This window comes from Callospermophilus lateralis, chromosome 2 (assembly GCF_048772815.1).
Source record: "Callospermophilus lateralis isolate mCalLat2 chromosome 2, mCalLat2.hap1, whole genome shotgun sequence".
In the NCBI taxonomy this organism is placed as follows: Eukaryota; Metazoa; Chordata; class Mammalia; order Rodentia; family Sciuridae; genus Callospermophilus; species Callospermophilus lateralis.
Genome location: NC_135306.1, coordinates 143,354,788 through 143,373,778, shown reverse-complemented (window position 1 = coordinate 143,373,778; position 18,991 = coordinate 143,354,788).

Genomic DNA, 18,991 nt, shown 5'->3' with positions numbered 1-18,991 from the left:
TTTTTTTTTCTCATTGTTCCAGAAAATGTTCACAAATCCTCACATGAAATTTATTTTTTTAATCTCTGTGGCAAAATAGTTTAGCCTCTAGGATCTAGTACAAAAGGTACCTCCTGCTATTACAAATCTCCAGGTGGAACTCAGCACAATCTATGCAGCAGTCACACCTGCACTGAACCGTCGTCAGTTATTTTTGGACACTTTGCGGATGTACTTGCTTTTGTCTATACTTTTAGCTGTGGATTCAAGGAGAATATGAACTGTTAATGTCATTTTTGCATTCTTTTAGGAGGTACATAATACATGTTTGTTTAAATAAAATAATTAATCATGATGTTAATTGCCCCAAGACAAAAGGTCACAAGGGGTTGGCAACAGATTCATGACTAGAACCCCCAAACATTAAATTCTCAGCCCAGATTCATTCAGGCATTCTAAATCCCACACACTGGGGTGCAACTTTACAGCATGGCGTGGTATCAAAAAGACAAAGGCAATTTACACTGAGTTTGAAGAGGCAGATAATATTGGTTCTCTCCATGCAAATTCTAGGAAAATGTGTTTGGAAAATGACATTCAATTTAGAGCACTGCCGAACTGCATAAACATGAGGACACAGAAAAGAAAAACAGAACGTGTTAAGCAAATGAACAAGTTGGCTTAGGAAGGAATCACAAGGATTCACACCTGAATTGGCTACTTGACGTGAAGGAATAAAGCAATTCAGCATATAAACAAAAGGCTTGTGTGTTATCAAAGGAAGATATAAAATATTAAGCCAGATTTATTAAAATATTATTTTGTGATAAATTTGTAACAAATACTAAATATTATTATCAATGAGTATTTAGATTTACCATTTCAAAATGATGTAGTAAAAAAGAACCTGTATAATGATTTTAACAGATTGGAAAAGGCAGTCCTACCACTCTACTGATATTTTAATATGAACAATATGCTTCCTGAGGGGAGTATGATCAGTACTACACCACTATGTAATTTACCATCTGTAAACACAGTTTGGGTGAGCTAAACCTGAGAAAAATATCCAGAGTTAAGAGGCTATGCCCTTGGAAAATGGTCATTTCATTAAAACATTCTTCTGAGTCTCAGAGTGAAACACTGAAACATCTTACTTTAGACAAGATATAGTCTTTTCTTTCAACAGTTCTTCAGAAATGTTGATTTTTTTGGTAAATGATACTGTATTAGAAATGCACTGAGATATCTTACAATAAAAAGAACAAAAATTTTTGCAATTATGATTTAAAAATGAAAAAACTCTTCATTTTTTTAAATGTACCTTGTGATTTCTACAATCTTAAAAATAAGAGCAGCTTTGATTTGTATCATTTTCATGATAGTCTTACATCACAGCCTTCAAGAGAGCCTTATTTTACCTCCCTGTGTCACTATTTCACTTGTACCTTCATATTCTCTTACTTTTTTTCTTTTCCTGGATTTCTCCAACAGATGCTTATTCTGACATTAAGATAATTTAAGTTTTATTTCTTTTTCAGAACTTCATAATTAAAAAAAAGATGTCACACTGTCCTCCTGATTTTGATCTTCTACTCCAACATAAGATAGAGAATCACATCTTGATTAGTGCAGGGGGTGGGAGTTGTCATGTCCAATACCCATGTTGACTAGTGACATGGCCTTGAGCACATGCAATCATGTATTGTGCTTCTATGGGGGTGGTTTTCTTAACCTTCTAACGCTCAAGAAGTTAGAGGTGCTGATATAATAAATGACTCTGGATCAAGAGGCAGTCCTCTGATTGACGTCCCTACACCAAATCCCCAACTCCAGGACAGAACTAGTTCTTTTGGTGCTCAGCTAAAGTGATGAACAGGAGGTAACAAAGTTGTCATTATTTTGAATTTCTATTATCAGACATAATCTTCTCTGAACCATGTCAGAATTGCTGGAATGAAGAGAGTTCTGCTTATCAGGGTCTTTGATTTGCAGTGACAGCTGTCATAGCACTCTGTAGCAGACCAGATTTTAGACATCAGGATTGGAGAAAAGCCTCCTATTCCTTATTTGCTTCCCATTTATTTTTTTCTGATTTTAATTTGAAACTACAAACTCTAAATTGCATTATATGGTTCAGAGAATATAAAAACAGAGTTCAATTATTCTTAGTTTATTTATCATTTGTACCAATTGGATAAACTGGCATATCCTACACTACTGAACCTCAAAGCAGAGATTTTAGTATATTTTGCAATGTTTAGTATATTACACTCAAACAAATTAATTTCAGGTCAGAGGAATCTGTTGCTTTATGGGTAGCTTGCTTCCTTTAAATACCTTATCACTTGACAAAGCTTAAGATCTGTTTATATATCTTTCTGACTGAAATTTGTTATTGGATTTTTTAGTGTATGATATATCTAAAAAAAAATTAACGGAGATGAAATAGTGAGCAAAGCAATATGGTATTCACCATCGTAATCTAGGAAGAGAGCTAACTATAAACAAACAAAGTTATATACATAGTTACACACTGAATTAACTGATCTAAAGAAAAATATTGGTTTCTATGTGAGAGATTAATACAGGCATCTAATATAGATTGGAATTTCTGGGAAGACTTCAGGGGAAAAGTCAATTTAATCTATTTTTATTTTTATTGGTTCTCTTTAGTATTACATGACAACAGAATTCATTTGGATATAATTATACAAGCATGAAATGTATCTTACTCTAGTTAGAACCCATTTTTATGGATGTGTATGATAGTGGAATGCACTGTGATATTTTCATATATGTACATGGAAAAAATATATCAGATTCATTTCACTGGTTTTTCTTTCCTATCCATTCTCCCTTGCCTCTATTCTCTATTGTCTAATACACTGACCTTCTATTCTTTCCCTTTCCCCCACTCCTTATTGTGGGTTAGCTTCCAAATACCAGAGAAAATATTGCTCAGCCATAAAGAAGACAGACTATGAAATTTACCAGAAGATGATGGATCTGGAGACTCTCTTGCTAAGTGAAATAAGCCATTCTCATGAGGATGTGGGGAGAAAGGCACACTCATACATTGCTGGTGGGACTGCAAATTGGTGCAGCCAGTACGGAAAGTAGTATGAAGATTCCTTGGAAAACTTGGAATAGAACTACCATTTGACCTAGCTATACCATTCCTCGGTTTATACCCAAAGGACTTAAAAACAGCATACAACAGTGATACAGCCACATCAATGTTTATAGCAGCCCAATTTCACAATGGCTAAATTGTGAAACCAATTTAGATGTCCTTTAGTAAGTCAGTGGATAAAGAAAATTTTGTTTATATACACAATGAAATATTAATCAGCAGTAAAAGGGAAAAAAATCATGGCATTTTCAGGTAAATGGATGGATTTGGAGAATATTATGCTAAGTAAAATAATTCAATCCCAAAAAACCAAAGGCTGAATGTTTTCTCTGATATATGGATGGTGATTCATAACAGGGTAGGGGTGGAGCATGAGAATAATGGAGGAACTTTAGATAGGGCAAAGGGGAGGGAGGGTAAGGGAGAGGGCATGGGGGTAGGAAAGATGGTGGAATGAGATGGACATCATTACCCTAAGTACATGTATGAAGACACCAATTGTGTGACTCTATTTTGTATACAACCAGACATGAAAAATTGTGCTCTGTATGTGAACTATGAGTTGAAAAGCATTCTTCTGTCATATATAACAAATTAGAATAAATAAATTAAAAAAGAAATAATCCAGTCCTATCTCATTTAATCTTAAGGACATTGTCAAAAACCTTAATATCATGTATACTTTTTATATAAAGATGGCTAAGAATAACTTTAGAAAAAAATAAATAGCAAAGAGTTTGGGAACTCATAATCATGATTTCTGATGTCCAACATTTCTTCTGAAGTCTGTAGCATCTCCACTGTGACACTGTGATGGTCTTTCAGGTGTGCCAACATAGTTAAATCAAATCACCCAGGTATTCAAAAAATCTAAGTTTAGTGTTGCTGAGAAGATATTTTGTCGGTATGATTAATGTTCATAACCTACATAATCTGAGTAGGCCTGATGGAGGTAAAACGCCTTAAAGGGAGAGTTAGCCTAAAAGAGAAAATTATCACCTATGGATAGTGGTTTCAGCTCTTGCCCCAGAGTTGCAAATTTGGCCTTCCAGACAGCAGGTTCTATGGATTTCAGATTTGCTTGGTCAGTATCTCAAATCATAAATGCTTATGCCTTTGTAATCAATCTCTTAATATATTATCTTACCAATTCTGCTCTTGAAGTTTGTATAAGAGACATGTACTTATACATGCAGGCATTAGTGAGAGACTTTGGAAAGAAATGAGCAGAAATATTAACTTTCTTCTTAAAAATAAGTTAAGCAGACACTTCTCAGAAGAAGATACACAATCAATCAACAAATATATGAAAAAAATATTCAACATCTCTAGCAATTACAGAAATGCAAATCAAAACTAAAATTTCTTCATATTCCAGTCAGAATGGCAGCTATTAAGAATATAAACAACAAGAAGTGTGTGTGAGGATGTGGGAGAAGAGGCACACTCATACATTGCTGGTGGGACTGCAGATTGGTACAGTCAATATGGAAAACAGTATGGAGATTACTTGGAAAACATTTGACCCACCTATCCGACTCCTTGATCTATACCTAAACGACTTAAAAACAGCATACAACAGGGATGCAGCTACATCAATGTTTATAGCAGCCCAATTCACAATAGTTAAACTATAGAACCAACCTAGATCCCCTTCAATAGATGAATGTTTAAAGAAAATGTGAAATATATACACAATAGAATATTACTCAGCATTATAAGAGAATAAAATCATGGAATTTACAGGTAAATGGATGGAGCTGAAAAATATAATGCTAAGTGAAATTAGACAATCCCACCCCCCCAAAAAATGCCAAATGATTTCTCCAATTTAAGGATGCTGATCCATGATATGCTGGAGGTTGGGGGGTGGGAGGATTAAATGAACTCTAGATAGGGCAAAGGGGAAAAGGGGAGGGGAGAAGGGAAGAGGTATAGGGGTAGGAAAGATGGTGGAATGTGATGGTCATTATTTCTCTAAATACATGTATGAAGACACAAAGGGAGTGACTCTACTTTGTGTACAACCAAATGTATGAAAAACTGTGCTCTATATGTGTAATATGAATTGTAATGCATTCTGTTGTCATATATAATGAATTAAAATTTTAAAAAATAAAATGCATCTTCAATCCCATAACAAAAAGAAATATCACTCTTAAGCTTTTCTTGGAATTTTTGATGAGTTTAGAACTCTGGTGACTTGGAGTAGTGTTTTCTCTAGTGTGAAATGCTGCAGATAATTTTAGGTGGTGCATAAGTTTGACAAATAAAATTGAATCACAGTGAAAAAAAATCCTCAGCTTGCTTGCAATCATTTAATACTTGATAGAAAATGATAATATAGTAAACTCACATTCTGTATATTTATGTATAATTATATATGTAATTGAATATTTTATTTAATATTGAATATATTTAATTAAAATATATATTTTAAAAGTAAGTTAAAATGTATTTTCAACTGTTATAATTTATTTGTGTTTAAAAGACAGCTCTCCAATATTCCATGACCCCAAGCTGCAGAAATGAAGGAAACAATGGATATGTGTTTTCTTCATGGCTCTGGAACATAGAAGATATGGTTTGAAGGTCAGAGCTTTGTTGCTCTCTAGTCTATCATCTTAGACAGGACACATAGCTTTTATGAATCTCAATTTTCTCAATGTCAAATGAAGCTCATGATTTCTATTTTGCATACCTCTGGGCTTGCTGTGAGCACTAAAAAAAGATTGTAAACATGGAATTACTTGGTTTAGCATTAATGCTCTTAACAAAATAAGAGGATGTTCACACCAAAGATTCAATTGTGACTCAGTGTTGTGTTCTTGATCTGTATCTATGTCTCAGCAACTTTGCACAGCAGAGGGGCACAGATGCCTTCATCTTATTATGACTTACATGGATTCAAATTGCAGGCAACAGAACAATGTTGATATTACATGTCAAAGCACAATAGGAGAGAGAACTAAAAGGTTATAATCAAGCTGCACAATTTTTCCTCTTGTCTCTGAAATATGTCAAACACTATTTTCTGGAATTTGAGTCACTGGATGATTAAGATCAGTGGAAAGTACATCTACAGCAAATAGGTATCACTTCCAAATACTTAATAAGACACAATACACATTAACACACACAAATTATTATGAAAAATATTTCCTATTTCTAGTTGTCATTTTATTAGATATATGAGGCATAATTTATAAATATCTACTCTCTAATATCAATAAACTTTTTGTATTGAAATTCTATTTTTCTAGTCAGGAAAAGCAAAGTGTGAAGAATCATAGCCCCAAAATCCTTCTAAGGCTTTCCTCCAATTTCATCAAGGAAATAGAAATAATCATGTAGAAATACTAACCATAATTTTTGGAAACTGTAGCTACAGAAAAAATTGCTAAAACTTTGAAAAGTTCTTAAAGCCAACAAAGAAACACAAGAAAATAAAAGCTATTCTATACCTGATCTTTTGTTGATGTAATGATCTTATATCCACTTATAATAGGAGCCACACACATAAGTAAATAAAAAGAGGTCACAAATATTCTTGCTAATGAGGAAAAAGAGAAAGAGGAAAGCAAGATGACTTGTTTATGCTTTTATCTTCTTAGGTAATTTTTAACAGTAATTCCAACTGAACAAACATAGATTGCAATTCAAGTGGCTTGACCAAGGTCAGGTTTACCAACAGATCTGCTATTGAAAATCCAAAGGTCTTTCATCCAAAGACCTCATTACCTGAAACATTTTAATAATATTGCTATAGAGTTTAGTAAAGCAATAAATTATTCCAAGTTGGAGAGGCAATCAGTGCCACCTGGTGACATGTAGAGTGGCATTCCTTTCATTTTGAGACAGTCTTGTAAAATGACATCTCGTTTATTAACATTTTAAGTCTCTTTCCCATAAGGAAATTGTTAGGAACAAACTGCCTACATTGAAATTATCTGTGTAAAATACTCATGGGTTTGCTAACTTATTTTTATTTATTTTCATGGTACTAATTGTTATGTCTCATTATAAAAGTAATGAAAAACAATGTTTCATGAAACTGGAATACAAAGTATTTTTTTCTCTTAAAGTTCAGGGACAAGATGAAAATATCCTCACTCATAGTCACTGTTCTAAGAGTTTGGGCTGATGTAACACACAGGGAAAAAAAAACAATTATTGTCTGAAAATCCGTGATTAGCTACAGTAGAATAATTATAAAAAATCACACAAAATTTCAGATTGTTTGTTAGGTACAAGGATAATGTTTTAAAAAACAATAACATATACCTTTTCATTAATAAACAAATTAAAATTTATGATTTTGTGTGCAACAAAACTATCATATGTCAATGAATAATGTAATACTTTAAGGACATAGAAAATACAAATGAATTGCAAGTTAGATTACAATGAATATTGTAACTTACCATTATAAAAGATTTCCATTTTTTTCCAAATTAATGAATGATTTCAAAAATAGTTACCAAAAAATTCAATAATAATATTGAGAATAAATAATCTAAATTATTATGGGAGCACAATGGTGTTTTAATAGCAAAGATGTGTTTGAAAAAGGATTTTGAATATTAGGGTGGGTCTCATTTACCAGTTGCTAAGAAATACAGAGCCACAATAAATTGGACAATGTCATACAATGCAACAAAGGAAGCATATAACAAAAGGTCTTAACATAGGTCCAGCTAATGATCAGACTACATTCTGGAATTTCATTTATAATGGATGCGACATGGTAATCAGTATCCCAAAGTGGAAAAGATGAGTTACTTTGTATAATATGATGGGAATATTAGTCAATTGTTAACAAACAGTAATAATAATAATAAGCAGTGTATTACCTTTAGGATGAACAGAATGAGTAAGGCAATGACCTCAACAATTAAATTTAGGAACCCTTTCAACACAACTACCCCTTAAAGAAGGCACCAGGATATGGAATTTACAGATGAGGAACTGACAGAGAAGAGTGAAGGTGTGAAGCACTAGGCTAAATAAAAATTTAGTGGTTTGGTTATAGAGTCATTCCTCTTATACTTCATTGCTTCCCACTAATTAATTAGACCTATATGTCGTATCATGAACAGAACCTCTAAGTAAATTAAAGAACCATGAATGAAATGGAAATTTTACAGGGTTAAATGAAGGGAAATATACAAGGGGTTCAAATCATATAAGGAATATCTGCATATTGGTAAAAAAAAAAGACCAATAAAACCAGTTTAAAAATTGGCAAATGATTCCAAAGGGTTATTTAACAACAGGAAACCCTCTCTGCCTAAGAAGAATGTTAAAAAAAAAAAAAAGTTCAACTTCACTTGAAACTCGGTATTGCTTTTTTATAAAAATGAGATATTTCCTATATGCTTAGGGTTAACAATAGAACCAAGTACTTGCTAATGTAAGTTATGCCACAATATAGAAAACATTCCAAATATGAGCCAATAGGGAATTCATCAACTGTTAGATTTCCATTTCACCCATAGTTTATAAAATCATTTAAAGTTTCTTTAAACAATTTACAGTTACTCTTTGTGGTTGTAGTAGTAAGCTTTGGAGACAACTAAATGACTTCACCTATATAACATATAATGAGTTCTCGGGAGGTATCAGAAGAGCAATCTATGTATCATCTATGATCAACTCTACATATAAAAATGAGATTTGATTTCAAAAACATAACTTCCAGTGATAAAAGCAAAAGATATAAAAGATGTTAGATAAATAGATACATGTATACCTATATACATGGAAACAGATTCGTGGATGAGCTTATACTATTTCTTTAATTTCCTCCACAAAATTGACTTATACTCTTCTTTCTACCTGGGATAAGCTTTACACACAATGTTATGGTTTAGATATAAGATGTACCCCCAAGCTCACATGTGAGACAATGCAAGAAAGTTTAGAGGTAAACGGACTGAGTTATGAGAGCCTTAACCTAATCAGTGAATTAATCCCTTTATAGGGATTAAGTGAGCAATAATTGAAGGCAGGAAGGGGGCAGCTGGAAGAGGTAGATCACTGGGGCCATGCCACAGGTATGTAGATATTTTCTGTAGCAAATGGAGTCTTCCTCCCTTTCTTCCTTCCTTTTTCCTTGTGTCATGTCCTGACCTGCTTTCCTTCACCACCCTCTTTCTCCATGGTGTTCCACCTCCCCTCAGGCCCTGAGGAATGGAGTCAGCTGTCTATACACTGAGACCTCTAAAACCATGAGTTCCAAAATAAACTTTTCTCCTTTAAAGAATTTGTCAGGTCTTTCTGGTCACAGCAGTAAAAAATCTGACCCAAACATACACTTTCAATAGCAAAACAGTGCCAATAATACCTCACCAGCCAATCTGGCTGTGCAATCCCTTTTTGCTCAGTCACTTGCTGTCCCCATAGTCCCTGTCACTTGGCTATTAGCAGTTTCCGTTTAGGCTTTTAGGTTGTACTTTTTTATTATTTCTTCTTTTTAGTGACACATGACAGTAGAGTATAATATGACATACTTACAAACATGTAGCATATTTTATTCTAATTAGGATCCAGGCTTGTGGTGATACATAATATGGAGATTCATTGTGGCATATTCATATATGTACATAGGAGAGTTTTGTCAGATTCATTCCTTTGTACTTTTGCTGGAATGTCACTAGCTGCCTGCTCTTGCTTCAGGAATAAGACTGTTGAATGCAAAAATCAAGTAATCCATTCACTGAATGAGACAGTGAGAATATTTGGTCTGGAATGTTAAGAAAACCAAGTTCTATTCATGTTTATGCATATTTTCCCCAATGCATTAGGGGTTGATAAAGAACTGTGGGATCTTTTGATTGAGAACAGTCTTTGGAGGATAAGTGAGCAGCAGCCGAGGAGGATTCAAGAAAAGGAGAGCAAAAGGGCTGTCTGCTGAAATGTGAAACACTATGGGAGTGAAAGTTCCAAATGGACCACATTATTTCCCCATTACCTTAGGGCAGTTGATGAGACTGGAAGAATAGAGCAGATAAGGATTTGGATAGCAACCAAGTCTGGACTGAAAGCACCTGTGGCAAACACACAAAGACTACAGACAACATGAGTCATTTTATCTTCCCCAGAGCAAGCCCAGCAGTTGATGAAATATCACCTATCTTTGGCAGCAGGGGGCATATCATATTTATCTTTTTTATTGATTTAACCCTCAGAGATTATGTATGGTGCTCAATAATTTCTTGTTTAATGACCAATTGAACTGATGAAATGGAAATAGATAAAATTTTAACTCTACAGTATAAAATGAAAAAAAAAAAAACCATAGGAGTAAGAATATAAAGTTCATAGAGTTTTAATGAGAATACAGTATAAACTTTATTTTCATGAATTGTTTATTTAATATAATTTGGAAATCACACTTTTAAATTTCAATAGTGTGTTTTTTTAACTCTCATGGGAGGCAGGCATGAAAAAAGCAAACCAAAATAAGCATAGTAAGATAAAATAAGCTTTCATAAAATATAAAAGAAAAAACTTTAAATTTAGACCTCATATTCTTATCAGATATATTTTGTGCAAATGTAAATTCAGGATCTGTTCAATAATTGTTGAATGATAATTCATATGCAAATAGTCTTTTAACTTTTAAAGCAGAAATTCTAATGCATATGTGTGTGTTTTAAACAAAATTACCCAAATTGCTACACATATGGATAATGAAGTGAATTGTAGGATAGTGACATTCTAAAACAAAACAAAGCAACAAATAATTTAGCCTTCTTCTCAAAAGTACACTTAATTCTTTCCTCTATTCAATTGGAATAATGAAGCATAATGCATATGTAGGATTTTAAGCCTTGGTTCTACTTTATGACCTCATCAAAATCTTTTCATAAATTGTTCTATTTCTTAATGAAAGAGAAAAATGTAAGAGAGAGAGAGAGAGAGTTTCTCACTCAAGCACATTTCTGAGGAAGAATCTTCTATAATCTACAAATTAATGTTTAATCAGTAGGTCTCTTCACACTGCTTGCTATCATTTTCTTCTAGAAGATAATATTTTTGGGAATAATACTAAGTATTGTAATCCAAGATATCTGGATTGAGATTCATGCCCTGTTACGTGAATAATGTTTGGTGTTTGGGAAATGTCTTAAGTATTGAAAATATATTTTTCATAAAATTAAAATTAGGTGTCATTATCTTAATTATTGTATCGTCTCTGTGATCATGAAATCTAGTTAGCTAATGATTAATACTAATAATTGTACTGATTACAATGATGTGGTTGGAATTGATAATAATGACATTGATAAGAAGTGGAAGTCTTACATATCCTTTCTAAAATTTAGTGACAAAAACAAATGCTGTACATATTAATGGAATGTCATGGAATATTTGGTACACGTACACATTGTGTAAGGTTCAAATCAGGCTAAAAATAGTTATCTCTGCATATATTTTCAATTCTTTTTATTTGTTCTAATTAGTTAAACATGACAGTAGAATGCATTTATGCACTTTGATATATCATACGTAGATGAGATAAAATTTCTCATTTTTCTGAGTGTACATGTTGCAGAACCATATTGTTCATGCAGTCACATATACATATATAGTAAAAATGTCTGTTTCGTTGTACTGTCTTTCCTATGCCCATAATCCCTTCCTCCGCTCTCATCACTTCCCTTGATCTAATCTAATCGTGAAAGCTTTCAAATTCCTTTCTTCCAGCTTTTTGAAATGCATGGTAAATATTTTCTATCTATAGTCACCCTACTCCATCCAGTCCTTTTGTAACAGTGTTTAACTAATCAATATGAGTCAAACAATCAAACTACATTATAGCAAAAATGACATCTGTCTCCTCTCAGATTCCTTCAATGAGAGCACTTTCAAAAACCACAAAAGACATGTTCTTGGGTCTATGAAAAAGCTTGTTTTCATGACCTTGGTAAGACTGACCAGAGCTGCCTCTCTGGTCCTACAATCTGTGAAGCTGCATGAGGCACCATGCTGATAAGACCTCTGTCATCAACTCATTAGTAATTTTTGAAGGAGCCATGCACTTTCACTTTGCATTGGGCCCAGAAAATTAGACAGCCAGAACTGAGAAAGACTAAACATAAGCAGTAACCCAAGGTTTTAAAGTGTTCTGCCTAAACTTTAAAATATACTTCTTCACACAAATTAATGATATAGCTTATAAATTTTTCCTAGCTGCACCATTAACACACTAAATAACATACAAGTATGTTAAGTTATAGAAGCTGCCTGCCAGTTACTAGCTTTGCATTTTAGGGAGGTTAAGGTTTACCTCAGTTTCTACTTTTGTAAGTTAGAGGTGATAATAGTAACCTCAAAGGAGGGTTCCAAGGATTAAATAGTACAACGTATGTTAAATTATACTCAGTACAAAATATGGAAGTACCTTAATGTTAAACATAATCACGTGTATGTAATATTGCTAGACAAGGAGCATTATACAACAATGTTTTATGTTAAACAAATGCCTTACAATATATTAATCTGTTCAGTAAGTGTGAGATCAGTACTATAAATATAATTTTAAAATTGTTTTTCAAGCATTACTATAAATATATTTTATATTATTTATATAGGACTTTTCTATTTTTATTAAATTTTTAAAACATTATTCCTATCTTCAATATGAGCTTCAAAGAAAATAGCATATCAGAGGTAAAAGTGGTATTAAGTAGTAAGCAATGAATCTCAAAAATGCTTTTGATTATCATCATTAGCATGTATTAATTATCCAAATTAAAGGGTTTTACTGTGGCATTTCCATGCATGTATGTGTTGAGTTTTGAACACATCCACCCTTACTTTTTTTGCACTCCCCAACTTTCCCCTTTCCTCTCCCCTTGACTCCCTTTCTACATGCTATAATCCCTCTTTAATTTCAGTTCATCTTTGTTTTTGATTGAGTCTCCACAAAAGAGAGAGAGTCATATGATATCTGTATTTTTGTGTCTGGCATATTTCATTTAACATGATGACTTTCAGTTCCACATATTTTCCTGCAGATGGCAGGAATAGCCAAAGCAATCCTGAGCAAGAAATAAATAGAAAGGAGCTAGGTTTGTTGGTTCACATCTGCAATCCCAAGGACTTGGGCCTCCTCAGGAGGCTAAGCCAGGAGGATCATGGGGATCACAAATTCAATACCAGCCCCAGCAACTTATCCAGGCCCTTAGAAACTTAGTAACACCCTTCAGTCAAAGTAAAATAAATAAAAAGGGCTAGAGATGTGGTTAAGCACCCCTGGGTTCAATCTCCTGTACCAAAAAACAAAACAGACAAATGAAAAAGCAATGCTGGTAGCATTAAAATACCTAATTTATAAATATAGCATAGAGCCATATTAACAAAAACAGTGTGGTATTGGCATAAGAATAGACACACAGACCACAGAACATAATAGAAAATACAGAAATAAGTCCACATATCTTTAGCCAAGTTATTTTCCAAAAATATTGCCAAAACTGTGCACTGGAGAAGTTATAGCCAGTTTAACATAGGTGTTGGGAAAACTGGTGATCCACAGGATCAAGACTGACACTCAAACCATCTCTCTCCCTGCATAAAATTCAAAATTATCAAAGACGTTAACAGAAGACATGAAACTTGGAAATTACTAGAAGAAAACTTAGCAAAACACTGGACAGGACACTAGTAGTCCAGAAATAAAAGCAAGAATTGACAAATGAGATTATGTCAATTTAAAAAGCTTCTTCCAATCAACAGAAACAATCAACAGAGTGAATGGACAACATCCAGAATGGGAGAAAACCTCTATCAGCTATTCATCTAACCAAGGATTTAGGCATAATATATAAGAAACTCAAAAATAATCTAATCTTTAAGTGGGTGAATGATCTGATTAGACACATCACACATAAGAAGAATAAACAACCAATAAATATATGAAAACAATATCACTTTTAACCATTATAGCAATGCAAATAAAAATATTTTGAGGTTTCATTTACCACAGTCAGAATGGCTATTATCAAAAACCAAAATATTAAACGAATACTGGCAAGGTTGTGAAGAAAAAGGAATACTCAAATATTATGGAAATGTAAATCAATGCAATCAATATGAGAAACAGTATGGATATTTTTCAACAAAACTAAAACTGCCATATGATTCAGCTATACCACTCCTGAAAATCCATCAAGAGAAAACAAACTCAGCGTACAAAGAGATACTTCAATTCCCATGTGTTTGCAACACGATTTACGATGGAGAAGGCATGAAATCAGCCTAGGTGCCATCACAGATCAATGGATAAAGAAAATATCGTACAAATACACAAAGGTTTGTTGATGTTAAATTTAGAGCTCATCCCTTTGCACCAGAGAGATGATTCATACACAGTGATGATATGTCCTGTAACACTCAAAATGAGAATATATCTTGGCCCCTGTCTTTGCAGGGCTTACTGAGTAGAAGACACAAATACTAACTCATCAGTCAAGTAGAGATTTTACAGTGTAAACCAGAAATGCTACACTTCATAATCTGGAGATTTCTCCTTATTTTAAATATTAAGTATGAAATTCCAAAGCATGATCAAATTTGATCTTAAAAAAATTTTAAACCATCTCAACTATATGCTACTAGAAAGCTCTCCGATGTCGGAGACTTCAGTCAGTTGTAAAGTCTCTGCCACCCAGATGCACTGCTAAGACAAACTATGGTATCTGGAAGAATTAAGCAATTGAGCCTGGTTCTTCTTTTTGTTTTCAAATTTTAGCCTGCATGTAAAATATATTTTGCCATTACTGATTATACATCTTAATTGTATGGATTAATAAAGATACAAAATCATAATAGGCCTCTACCTATGTTCAAATCCTAACTCTACTATTTACTGGCTTATGCCTTTGGAAAAACTAACCACACTAATACTTGTTATTCTGATTTATACTATGAGGTTAATGATGGTAACCTCATAAGTGTGGTGATGAGGAATTAATAAAGAAATGCATATAAGTCATGTAGTAAAGGACCTGACAGATGTAAAACCCTTACTACAGGTTTGAAATGACCATAAACTGTGGTGATGATAATGCAAGTTTGATACAATGATGAAGAAGTGATGATCATGTTAGACCTTGTGGATCTGAGCAGACTGAGAAATTACCAAGTTAGATACATCCTACTCAGTCCCAGGCCACCTCATACAGCAACACAAGAATGACACTCATGAACTTACTTTTTTAAAAAAAAATTTATTGGTTCTTTCTCGTTACATATAGCATTAAGATATACTTTGACATGGGCTGGGGATGTGGCTCAAGCAGTAACGCACTCACCTGGCATGTGCGGGGCGCTGGGTTCGATCCTCAGCAACACATAAAAATAAAAAATAAAGATGTTGTGTCCATGGAAAACTAAAAACATAAATATTAAAAAATTCTCTCCCTTTAAAAAAAAGATATATTTTGACATGATCACAAAAGTGCAGAATAAAATTGACTTTAGCTCAGTCCCCAGCACTTCCCTTCTATACCTTCCTCTTTCCACTTGCATTCCTCTCTCTGCTCTACTGATCTGTCTGCAATCCATTTATAGTTGTTTCTTAAAAGAACTTACTTTTGAATAAGAAACATACTTATGGATTTAACAGTTCTATATAGATAATGACTAACGTAATGTTATATACTCTATACAGACTTTGTGGTAACTCTGTGTCCTGGTTATTGTTTCTAAGCTTCCTGCTGGTTTGAATGTTAATAGTTGAAGCATACCACCAGTGGTTCTTAAATACCGAAAGGCAGGAAAACATGGAATCATCTTGAGTAAGGAAACAGAAAGAGAAAAGAGTTATTAAAATCTACACTGTGTCCAGAACTGGGCGTGATCTTTGACATATTTTATTACCATCTCATCTTCATAATCTTCTATAAAATTTGATGCAAATATATTAGGAAATTATACTGGAGAGAGGTTGTATAAATTCTAATGTGATATCTATATCTCTAGATATAGAGCTAAATATTTATATCTGTCCATCTATCTATCTATCTGGATGACACAGAGGAAAGACTAAATATCAGATACCAAATCCTAAGGCAGAATTTCTCATTCGATCCTTTAACTCAATTATCTCCTTCATCAATAGAAGACAGAAACGTGAAGAGCTTCATGAAGAGTTTGCTGTGGACAGCTCCTCCATGAGCAGGTGACTTTTAAATCACTTGATAATTTCTTAGTGAAAATGGCAACTATTTTAAAAGAAGCTACACATTCAATGACATTTTAAGAATTGGCATTGCATTCAAAAGCATTCTTGTATGTTCATATTACGATATTTAAACGTGGCAACTATGCCACATTAGTCAGTTACAATGTCCCCACTTATAACATGAGGAAAATAGTTATTTTAACAAGTTATTATCAGGCTTGAAATAAGTGAGAAGAAAGTGAAATGTGAGCATTATACAAATGACTGCTATATTATATAACAGTATACCAGTTCAAGGCTTAAGTAGAAGTTAGAGAAATTCTTATGAAGATTAAAACAATTAATTAAATTTATCAATCTGGTGAAGTTGTATAATACCATCTTCTTATTTGTAAATAAGTTTTTTTTTTTAATATTACTTTTTGTTGTTGTTGAAAGAGGGTCTCACTATGGGGCTGAAGTGATGCTTTTGCCTAATCTTCCCAAGACGCAAGGACAACAGGTGTGCCACCAGATGTGGCAATAAAACCTTTTATATTTATAACTCTAAATACAAGACTTTGCCTTAAATAACTTCTCTCTTCCTATTGATCTTAAAAATGATTAATTACTTCTACATGATTAGCATTGTTTAATTAGATCTTCCTAAACATCATAAATCTTATACAAAATGGCATATGCTTTTGTGAAAGCAGACTTATCTGTAAAATATAGATATAGTTACTAATTTATGATGGTTTCACTGGATTTTAAATTTACACTATTGTTTTTATAATACAAATTCAATAAAAGCCATACTTCAAATTAAAAAATTTAAAAAAAAAAACTGTTACAAATGCCTTTGAACTGGTATTACTGCATACGGTTTGAGCCTGGCTGAATTAATCATTTCTTTGAACTTGATACTCTGCTGTCACGAGGTTGGGAATAAGTGCCAGTCACTGTTAATCTAATTGAAATTCACTTTTGTACCAATATTTTGTAAATCAAAAAAGTGAAACTTTGTGGCTCTTGAAAAATACAATGTAGGGAAGCTTTACAATGTAACAAAATGCACAGATAAGATTTGAAATCTTTACTGTTTTTAACTGGAAGATTATAATCCTAAATAAAGGACTCATTGAAAAGAAAAACTTTTTAAAAAAAATTTTAATCCCTACCTGGGCTATCAATACATAAAATGAGATTCAGTTCTGATGTTGGGAAGGAGCACCAGCAAGTCACGGCTTCTAGATCACCATGAAATCACAATGACAATCAATCAGTAATCTACAGTATTCTGTGTTGCTAAGCTCTATTTTTGACAGGTTAGATGTGCCAAATGAATTTTCAACTTATGCTATGTTCAATTTAGGTTTGTCAGCACAGGTTGTACCCAATTGAAACTTGAGAAACATCTATACTCCCCATATTCGAACAATGAAGTCCAATAATACAAAGTAGCTCAGGGAAAATTCATAATGGCTTTAGTTAGTCAGAATTGGAAAAAGGTGTGTGTGGGTTGAATAGAGAAGAGAGAAGATGGATGGCAAAGAAAGACTGGTTATTTGGGGGGTAAAAAAGCCTTGGAAGGAGAGAATAAAGCAGAAATAAAATGTTCCAAAAAACTAGGGAATTACATATTTGGATATATACAGAATCAAGAATCTGAGATGTGCATAAAGGACAAATGAATATAGGACAGAATGGTTTGCTCCATCTGCTTATACTTCTGCATAGATTCTGGATGCAACTAAAATGATAAACAATCCTGTGGTTCATTTCAGTTTAGTTAAGTAAATAATGTTTCCAATAAATTCTTTCTTGTATGATTTCCATGATACTTATCAAATCAATCTCAATAAAATCAGGATATTTAACACAAAAGCTAAAAGTATAAGAATGTCTTAATTCTAACCTTCAACTTGGTTTTGAAGTTTAATAGATTCACTTATTATAATAAATAGACTTGACAAAGTTTAGTTAAAAATATGAAAACATATTAAAAGTTACTAAATATGTAGGCTTTGGATTATGTAAAGATATTTGGGGTGGAAGATGAAAGTAGAAGTCAAATATAAGAGCAGCAGGCATATTTCAGAATTCAGAAGAATATATCTTTAATATTTAACTCAGGATTTTATTTAAAAATTCCTGTAACTGATATTATTTTTTTGTATTTCTAAATGGTTATTAATGAGATTTAGTTTAGTACTGAACAAATGAAAAAGGTATCTTAATAATCATAAATCTGAGAAAGATCATAAATCTAAAAGTGCCAATAACCACATATGATTATTATTTAGTCCTGGAAAGACTACTATTTGAATATAGCTTCCCCAGCTACCTGTAGAATGCCTTTCACACAATAGACATCTAATCAGTACAATCTCAAGAAGGTCCCTTCCTCATAAAAATCCAGGATACCCACAGGCAAGAACTCACAACACCTGTTTCCTTGGAAAAACTTACATAATCTTGAACACTTTTTAAAAAGATTTTTTAAATTTGTTCTATTTAGTTATACATATACATAACAGTAGAATGCACTTTGATATATCATACATATATAGAGTATAATTTCTCATTCTTCTGGTTGTACATGATGTAGAATCACACCAGTTATGTAATCCTGTGCATGGAGTAATAATGTCAGATTCATTCTACTGTCACTTCCTTCCCCCAGACTCCCTCCCCTCCCT